The sequence below is a fragment of the Coturnix japonica genome, chromosome 5 (genome assembly GCF_054131305.1).
Source record: "Coturnix japonica strain WE chromosome 5, WE-NBRP24, whole genome shotgun sequence".
NCBI classification, from domain to species: Eukaryota; Metazoa; Chordata; class Aves; order Galliformes; family Phasianidae; genus Coturnix; species Coturnix japonica.
Genome location: NC_140667.1, coordinates 48,805,981 through 48,816,253, shown reverse-complemented (window position 1 = coordinate 48,816,253; position 10,273 = coordinate 48,805,981). Strand labels below are relative to the sequence as shown.

General features: G+C 39.0%; 1 long non-coding RNA gene across 2 annotated transcripts in view; it reads right to left on the bottom strand.

The window, feature by feature from the left end:
• Positions 1-615: 615 nt before the first annotated feature.
• LOC107315280 (uncharacterized) overlaps positions 616-10,273 on the bottom strand; it is a 117,303-nt gene continuing 107,645 nt past the window's right edge. For both annotated transcript variants that reach the window (XR_014946144.1, XR_001555852.3), the window contains 2 exons: positions 2,168-2,380; positions 616-1,925 (listed from right to left, as the gene is read on the bottom strand). This is a non-coding gene — a long non-coding RNA (uncharacterized LOC107315280). The remainder of the gene's footprint in view (positions 1,926-2,167; positions 2,381-10,273) is intronic.

Genomic DNA, 10,273 nt, shown 5'->3' with positions numbered 1-10,273 from the left:
TTAGGTAAATGCTTTATGTATATAGCAACCAGCAAATAGAGTTTTCCAAGAGTTCTCTCCTGAGAGCTGCATAGAGAACTGTAGTCCAAGTCCACTTAAATGCCCATTCAAAGAGAGAAAAAAAAGTTTTTGTTCTGCCCAAACAAAGTGCTGTTTCAGAGGTGGGATGCATTCAGTTCAAATTCACGGTCCAAGCTCTAGAAAAGACTGATCGATGAGCAGGAAAAGTACTTAAAACATGGGAGGAATCTCACCCCAGTACTTGGGATAACTCTGGACCTTAAACTCAGTTCTGTTCAAACCTCAAACCTCAAAAGAGGCTGAGAAACATTCCAAAGTCTCCACATCCCTTTGTACCACCAGAGCTGCCAGGCCACTTTTGTGAGGTCTATGCATTTTGGTACAGCTGAATTCTTGGTTTATTTGGATATTTGGCTCCTTCACCTCATCTTAGTACAAGACATGGTTACATACATTGATCTATGCTCACCAAATTTATACCATAGGAATTAATCCTTTCTCACTCGGTAAAATGTATGGCATCACTAACACTTTTTATCTAATACAAAATACTATTATACAAATTGCATTTTATTTGATTTTATTTTTTTTGTTAGAAGATGACTTAACTCCATTCCAATTACTATCAAATACACAGTCCCTTCACTACATTTGCACAGTTGAAATTTACAGAATAATTTAAGTTACCGTGCTTCATTTAATTCTGAATTATTTTATGATCCAATTGAATGTTTTAATGACATTAAGAAGCCTTTGTGATGATCCAAATGACTGGTCACGGAATGAATTAAACAAGATCAAGCTCATTACATAAAGAAAATAATTGTGTAAGAAATGAGCTTAAGTACACAGTGATGAAAGCCAAAAACTAGAAAGAACGGATGGAAATGCTGCATTACTTTCAGTGGGACTGTGTTGTTTTACCCCTGTTAAAGACTCTTACAACTACAACTTAATAAATGTAATCAACTGCAGTGCATGTGAATGAATTTACTCTTTTCACTGCTGCCTCATCCATTGACAGTTCCTAGTGATAACATCAGTTTTTAAAGTTCTAGACCCTGGGGAGGAAGGGAATGTTTATTATGGCCAAATTGTCATCAGGTGTAAATAAGTACAACTCTTCTCAAACTAACAGAGCTGGACCAGAAGCACTGAGAACCTGGCCAGTTATGTTAAGTAAGTTTGATAGTTTTAATAACGTTTGTCTTGAAGTGGAGTTCATGGCCACTTTGTGATATAAAGTATAAATTGAGGTTTGCTCAGCTGCACAGTATAAATCTCATGCAATGACAGTGTTGTCAAGCTGAACTATTGTCTTTTACAGCATACATCAGGCAAGGGATTACTGTAAGTAATTTGTTTTGGAAAGCTGGCAACCCTAATGGGGCATGCCTGATAGTGTTCAAAGGTTTTGATTAGGCACAGTCCACAGAGATGTTCTTTCAACTTGAATCTCCAAAGAAAAAGGCTTAATTTTTAACAAATCGTTTTCTTCACAGCGTCATCTATTTGATTTCTTTGAAACTCAGTAGTAAGATGTATCAAAGGAACAGACTGTTTGCCCAAAACAAAACATATCAATAAATGCTTTTATTTTTTGCCTGAACTCAACGTACCTAATCTATTTTCACAAGTCCATTAGAAATGATGCTGTAAGGACTATTATTTCTACACTGGTTTGTGAAGCTGGAGCTCTAAGTAGCCAGTGATGTGCCTCAGTGCAGCTGGAATGATATGAACATGTCCTAGCTCTTCCAAAATAACTAAGCAGAAGCAGGGCTCTGGTGAGGTGAGCTCAGGCTGCTCCCTGCTGGATAGCATAAAGAGGTGGCAAACCTACAGGAGATTAGATGCTTTTCCATGATATCATTGACTTTCTGTCAGCTGCGTGGCTGTCCTCCCTAAAATAATCCAGAAAGTCACAGTTACCCAGTGCTTCACCTGATCAAATAAAAGCATTGAGATGGCCTCTTGTCTGGCTTCACAGCATAGACAGAGCATTAGAGAACATTAAAAGTATCAGATCGAAATAAGGTGAACCTCTCCGTTTTTAAATCTGTCAGTAATCTCCTCAATACTTTCAGCTCCCAGAGAGCCAAATCAGGAGAGACGACAGTTGGAAATAGCTTTAAAAGGATATTACCTCATTGATTTTTGAAAGAGAGAGCTTCTTTAGCAAGAATATTGCTGTCAGTCTCCATCTTTAATGTTTATTCATTTGGCTGCTTCATGGGGGAATGCAAATCACAGAAATGTAGGAGTTGAACAGTAGTGTGCAAAACGAGGACCACAGGGGATTCGGGGCTTCATCTCTTCATCCCAGCTTCTGAGGCAGAAAGCTTTGTGTGCTGAGGGCCTGGGAAGGAAAAAGCAGCATCAAGAAGGATTATAATACCCCTTTCTCATGCAGATGTTGAAATTCATATAATTACCTGGGATTTGTGTTTGAATCGCTGTTATGTATATGTGGGTTTGCAAGAGAAGTGGCAAAATAAATTATTTACAGTTTTTTCACAGGGCTTTTTTAAGGCTCTTTCGTACCTTTCTGTTGCTTGGTTTGAAGGTTTAAACATTTGTAAGGCAAATCTCTAAACCAGGATTTGAATTTCAACCTTCAGCCTTTTGTAAGAGTTGTCTTAAGCATTCAGTGATAAACACAGGGAACAAGCAGCCTTAGGAAAGAGCCATAATTGGGCATTTACAACTTAGGAAGTGAGTCATCTGGAAGTCACTATGAAATTGCTCCTCCAGAGACATCTACCACAGCCATCACAACTGGGGGATTACTCCCCACCTCCACTTTATCAGCTTGCTCTCAGTGAGACTTCAGGGCAATGGAAGGAGACCGGCGCCACAAGGTGGTATTTCCTCCCATTTGAATGCAGGTTGCTCAGGAAGATACCAACTTCTTGAAGAAACTCAACCTCAGTGAAGCAAGTTCTGTCCAGAATGGCAGTCTCTGAATACATGCAATTCCAACTGGGTGAGGGGTCTGGATCACAGGTCTTATGAGGAGAGACTGAGGGAGCTGAGACCATGTGGTCTGGAGAAGTGAAGGCTCAGGGTGACCTTGACACTTTCTACAACTACCTGAAGAGAGGTTGCGGTGACGTGGGGGTTGACTTCCTCTCCCATGTAACTAGCAATAAAACTAGAGGGAATGACTTCTAGTCATATATATATATATATATAAAATACTGGTGATAGATGGATAGTTGGACTGGATGACCTCGTATGTGTTGTCCAACCTTGATGATTCTGTGATTCTAATTTATGTGAATGTATTGTTAACAGTGTAAAAAATACTCAATGCTACCTTAGATATCTCTGCTATTAACTTCCAGGTGCCAGTTTAGTTTATAGAGTAACTGAATGAGTTCCAGGGAACAGAATTTGCCTGAAGAATTATGAAGCCATTGGCTATTAGGTCAGGCACATTAAATTCATGATAGTTGTATGTTCAACTGAGTGAACAGATAATTATTATATAATAAAACACTTCTACTGTTATCTTGGTGAAAAAGGCTTGAAAAAGTTGATCAGAGGTAACAGGGAAAAAAAAGACATTTTCAAGAAAAGCTCAAAGGAGAGATGAGAAGATTCACTGCTATGGCCAAATAAAGTACAGTATGTGGTTAATGCATTTATCCCTACTCTGTGCTAGCTGAGGAAGTAAAAGAGAGATCTGCTAAGTATCCTTAGTTTTTCTCTGCTCTCTTCCTCCTCAGATGCACATAAGTGCATGTGGCTGAGGCAATGTCTGGTCTTTTCAGGTTTATGTTAGCTGGGAATTTCCTTGTACCCAAAGGTTCTCTACTCAGTGTTTGTGGATGGAGTTCATTCCAGTCCATGTATTCAAGTGGTAGATTTTGGCTAAAACCAGTGCCAGAGCCTACAGTGATTTCACCTGGAATCTAGATGCATATTCTGTTACAAGGTCAAAGGAGTGTATGAGGGATTTAAACAAAGCACCACAGCCACAATAATCCATGAAGTCAAAGCTGGTCAGTGGAAGTAGCTTAGGGTACACCAAAGGGACTGATGTTGGATTTATGTTTGCTCAGCATTATTATTACTCACATGAAATAAGACAGCAGAGGATACATTAATTAAATTGCAATTGACGCTTCACTAGGGGGTGTCAGAAACACCAAAGAAAAGGAAAAGAATTTTAAAAAAAACGGAGAACATGAAATAGGACTTAGCTAGGAAAAAAACATTTGCTAATGGCTGAAGGAAAAAGTAATCAAATCTAAAAGGAGTAATGCCAAAAAAGCCTATTATTACAGTGCTAGACAGCTCTGTGGCTACAGCCTCAGAGTGTAGCTTAGATCAAGTGGAAAATAGCCATTTGAGGGAGCTAATTGAGTTGGGCTCTGCATACAACAGCATAATTTCATAAATTAGAGAAGAATCTATATCAAAATGAACAAAAGCATGTCTCAGACACAGTTCTCATTTTTAAAAACAAGATGGTTTAAAAATATATATTAGCAAAATTACTCTGAAAGATAAACATGTGAGGCTCTTTCCAAATTATCTGGTGACTAAAATGCTGTCTTGCACAGCTGGAGAGTTTATCTTTATTTCTGTTACTGAACTTTAACACCTATTTGTAAGAACAGGATATGAGCAGAGAGTAAGGTTCCAGCACAGCAGCATTTCTTTCCTTCTAGGAAGGATCTTGCTCAAGTGTTCAATTGTACTAAGACACAGAATGGGTTTTACTGCTCTGATTTGTGAGATGGTGCTGGATGAATGATGCATTCTAAGCATCTTTCTGCATAGCCTTCTATTTGCAGAGAACTGAACCACAACAGTGGAGCAGCACTTTTGTACATGCTTCACAGCCACAGAACAGGGCATCTCTGTGCATCCCTCCAAGAACAGTGTGCCTTCATTTCAGCAGCATCATGAGAAAGAAGAATGCCGAGAGAACACACACAGCTCTCTAGACTGCTTACAGAACTCAATATCCAGTCATAGATGAATATCACATAATTAGTATTTGATTACAGGAGTTAAATTATCAGAGGCTTTACTTAATGAAGTTAATCCCTCCCTTCTTATTCTCCTGCTTGGCTTAACAACATTGGTGGTATTTCATGTGGAGCAGGAGGCAGCCACCACTAGCAGCTATGTGATGTGAGTTACAGAAGGACCAAGGCCCAGAGACTAAGGACAAAAGGGTAGGCAGCAAGCAGCAGTTCTGCTCCAGAGGAAATGTGTGGCTACTACATGATACAGGGAAATTCATGATGCAGATGAAACTCAAGCTGGTAAGCCCCAAAAAGTCAACAACACCCAAATTACAACCAGAGAGGCCAGGTTGGGTGGGGACCTGGGAAGTCTGTTTTAGTGTTTGGCAACCCTGCCGATGGCAGGGGTTTGGAGCTCAATGATGTTTAAGATCCCTTCCAACCTAAGTCATTCCATGATTGTATGTCACTTCTCAGCTTTTCCCAGCCTTTAGCCACCTCTCCCAGATGTACTAAGCATAAATGCCTCCACTTTAGACCAAGCCAAAGTTACCCTCTTTCAGATGCTTTCATTTCAAATCTTTTCTTAAGGGATTCAGTCTCTCCATCTCCTAAATACCACACTAATCAAGTAAAACAGGAAGGCAGGCAGGGAGCTGGTCCACGTTTTGTAAGAGAATGAAAGAACCAGACATGAAACAAAAGGAAATTCTGAAGCCTACTGATTACCAGGTCACCACCTTGCCTCCTAGAGCCCTATACCACCAGCAATTTACCCACCCTATTAAATAGCTGCATGATAAAACTCACAACTTGAAAAAAAAAAAAAAAAAGCCAATATGTGCTTGCAAAAATGCATTCTCTGACTTGATCCTGGGTGGAAAAAGCTATTATCTGGTACTGGCTCAGGTCTGGCTGTACAGCAGTTACTCCCCAATCTTTGGCAACAAGGTGCTTTAGCATAACTCTTGCCTGGATTTAGGGTTCTCTAAGGGACAGCTGTTAATCTTTTTCTCACACTTTTCTCACCCAATAACATATTTGGCAGAATAAACACGCTGGGATGAAGAGATTTGGGTTTATCTTCTAAACTGCATAGAAACCACACTGTGATATGCAAAATCTAATCAATGAAGAAATCTTGCATTGCAGCACTTCAAAACTACTGAAATGCTATACAGCAATAGAAACAAAAAATCTACCAGGCTCCCATATACAGGGAAGACTGTGCTTATGAAGGATGTAAGTGTGTGGGTTACTGTAGGAAACACACAAATCTCAGCAAGGTGGTACTTGTTATTTTAAAAACAAAGCAAGGATGTTATCCACTTCTTAATTCAGTATTTGCTGAATTTTATGTGTGAAAGCCATTCTCTCCTCCTTTATGTACTGATTTCCCAATGCTTTGAAGAGACAAGGAAGAATATTATGAAAACTACTTTTTCTTCAAAGACATTTTTTTGTCCAGAAATGTGAAATCCAAAATCACACAGCTGTTTCCTGAGGACTTCACGTTCAAACACTGAGCAAAAAAAATCATAGTGAGCCTCAGGATGACCAATATTGAACAATTTTTTCATTAATGAGAAAATCTCTGTGAGTCTAATTCCTGCTTAACAAATTTTGTCTGAGTTTCACTAAAGCCTCTTTACGTTATGCTGTTAGTGTAAGACAATATCAATACATATCTATATTATGGTTACGGGTTTTTACAGTATAAAGGAGGCATAAAAGGGGGTGTGGTATAATATGAAGAAGTCCTTCATGCTTTAAATCATGTATGGTTCCAGTCCTGCCATCTGCAATTAACTGGATCTTACCAAAGTAAGATCTCTTGCATTCAAAGGCTATTCACTTGCTCAGAAAATATGTAGAGCAGCTGTCATTCAACGATGCAGAAGGCAGGCATCTCCTTTTCCAGGAGCTATGGATTTCAGTCAGCCCCTACTACTGGATATGGTGAGGGTGGTATAATGTTTATATATATTTTTGTTAAGAATATACATACAAGCATTCTTCTTAGTGAGAATACAAGTGTTTACATCACACAGGCTCCCTAGAAAATCTCTATACACTTTAAAAAGATTGTAGAGAAGGAACATACAAATACTGTGTTACCAAGCCCTTCAGCAAGTGGCATTTCGTTTTCTCTACTGGTGTAATCTGTCCCCATTGAGTGTTACAATCCACGGGTTTATCCAGTTTCCAACCTCAGACAAACCACAATGGCAATGTCATATACTGACATCCCCTTGGAGTTTATGATTTAGTGTTCACAAATATATGAATATATTTACATATAATTGTATGGGCTTTTTTTCACTTTCATCTTCATGATGAATGGCTTTTGCATTACAGATCTTTCAGCAATGAGATTTCTCCTCCCATGAAGTTTCTCTAAGCAGCATATGTTCTGCCTGGATCCATATGATACTGCGAGTTGTGCATTAGTGTATGTATGCAGAATCCACTTCCTTCTATGAAAAGTATATTTTGAAAAACAAACAAACAACAAGTATTTTGAAAAAACATTGAAACTAAACAAACAAAGAAAGAAACCCACATCCCTCTGTGTTTCCACGGCAGTTTCAATTATATCTGGCTGCTCTATTTTAACGTTTCTACATCAATTTTCATTGCAAACTTGGAAAATTCTCTAATAAGGTGAATCTTTCTAACTTGCATTTTCCACAAAACTATGAAGCCAAGATTTTCAGGAGATGAAGCCAAATCGATATGATCAGAACTGGAAGTAAATATTCAGGGAATACATTTAGCAGCTTCACCATTGCAGTTAAACAGTAAGTTGCTCTGGGGTAATGTTTTGTCATTCATTTTTACACTTGACAAAATCTAATGATTATATTGCCAGGATGAGTGTACTGTAAGGTGTCATTAAACTCCTACCAGGTTTCCTATTTGAAAACTGCCTTGTTAGGTCTATTTAACTTGCAGCATATTTAACTATTAACAGGACACAACCAGCATTTTGATTTACTTTTGGGGAATTATAGAAAAATAAAATGTTATCTTGCATTGTGGGCTTTAAGGATGTGCTCTCCCTTTTTTCTTAATGGTCACTGAGATTTTGTACATGGTTAATTTAAAATGGATGTCAGTCATACATATGTGCGTCCACACACATGCACATACAAATGGCTTAGACATAACCACAAGGGGTATTGAATAAAGCAAGTAATTCACATTCTAAGGCTGGTCTTGCTGGCTTTTATCACTGTTCTCATATCAGGACTGCTAGTTTCAGCCCACTTGTAAGACTCTCATTAATCTTAATTCATCCTCCATCTACCTTAAAACATGCCTTGAAGTCATTTTTTCCCCAGCCCTTTTAAACCACGCTCAATCTCCCAGGCTGAAGACAAATTTATCAAATTCATACAGCAACATTCAGCACCTTGGAATATTTCAGTCTTTTGAAAAAACCTCCTTGGGTCTTCACTCTGCTCCTTCATGAGCCTCACTTCTCACATTCCCCCCAAAATCCAGGATTGTTTCATTAATTACCAGCATCACCACCACTGCAACATAAATCTCCAGCTATGAGAGCTAAGTACAATTGTTTCAGAAAAGATGACTCGTCTCTGCACAGACTATGTCACTTCCTCATTCATCACCCTCAAGTGATCACAACTGAATTACTTCCCACCACTGCCACTCATTTTTCAGGCTTCTCGCTAATTCATGGAGGCTTGTTAAAATGCTGCAAGCAAAGGTGCCCTTCTGATCTTTCCAAGCATCCACTAAATGGTTTGAATTTATTCATTGGACTGAGCTCATCCTGGGTCATGTCTCTTTTTTGTGTGTGCCTCATTGACTTTTAAATTTTCATTAAAGCTGCAGCATCTCCTTTTGTTTGAAGGCAGATCTATTGAGGAAAGTTACTGTTTTGAAGAGAAATGGGTTAAAAAATATACATGAAGCAACCATAGCTACAACAGAAATGGAACACCATACACAAGAAATAAGCCTTATGCAGAGCTATCAGCAGCTTAGACCAGCAGGACTTTCAGTTTGGTCTTTGAAACATTTGGGGAGAAAATGGCTTCCTTTGCAGGCAAAGGGGATATTTCTAACAGACAGGTTCCAATAGTACATTCTACCTGTTTGACTTGCATTTGAACTGAAACAAAACAGCATTTCCAGGAAACAGAGAAATAAAATGATTGCCCGTGCTGTGTCACAAAGCTCCCACCTGACAACAACTGATTAGTTTAGGTTTCCAAGCTTTCTTGCATTCCTGTCTCTGGTATATTGAATTTCAGAGCTGAAAGACTGAGGAGAGTCGCAGGAGGAAATGAAGAGGTCTCCCAAGTCAATACAGGTTAGGGCAAATGCCAACCTGATTGAAGGACTGACACAGTGCCTGCCTACACAATAGTAAAGATGGGACTTGCAAAAATAGTGATACAAAGAAAACAAGATAAGGTACAATCACTTCTCCCTGACCATGCCATCAGCTTTACCTCTTTTAGTGATATAATATTTAATAACTGCCTCAGAAATCCATGCAGTGGAGAAAGATCCAGTGCAGAAAAGATGTTTCTTGGCCTTCATCATCCAGTGGCTGCTAGAAAATGATGCCAGTGTTGCCTTTGAATGACATTGCTAACAAGAGCAGTGGGAAGAAAAAAAGTATCCAAAGAGCTGTTCCTCTAAGTGCTGTCATCATGAGCAACTTAGGATCAAGTAGGTTTTGTGGCTTCCCATTTTGGGTAGCTGCTGCCCTTCAGTGCCACATCCTGTGAGCAGCACTTCAGAGGGAATAGGCATGTAGTTATTTCTCCTTTGTTCTTGGGCTCTAAAATTCATCTCAATATAGACAAGTTTTCAGCCAGATCTAATACATGTGTTCAACCTATCTTTCCCTCTGACCCTCTTGCACAGTCGTGGTGATCACAAGGAGATGAGTTACAAGCCCTCATTATGCTATTTATTCTATACTTCATGGGCAAAATTCACAAGGTCCTTTTCCAGATACTTTTCAATGGAATGCCATAAAGGGTGCTTTCACACAACTTGGTAATACTGGTGTCTCTCCCAGCACATCTTTCCTCTGAGGTGAGCCTCAGAATGTATCCAGGCACTGAGTCACACTGAAGCCACTTAGAATCTTAGTTTTTCCCTTTAGGTATTACCTCTTTCTTTACAATAAGAGTAACAAAAATACTATTTTTAGGAATAATAATAGCTATGTCTGAGGTAATTGTGCAGAATAGCTCAACACCTCTTTCAGAAATCATATTGTGGGA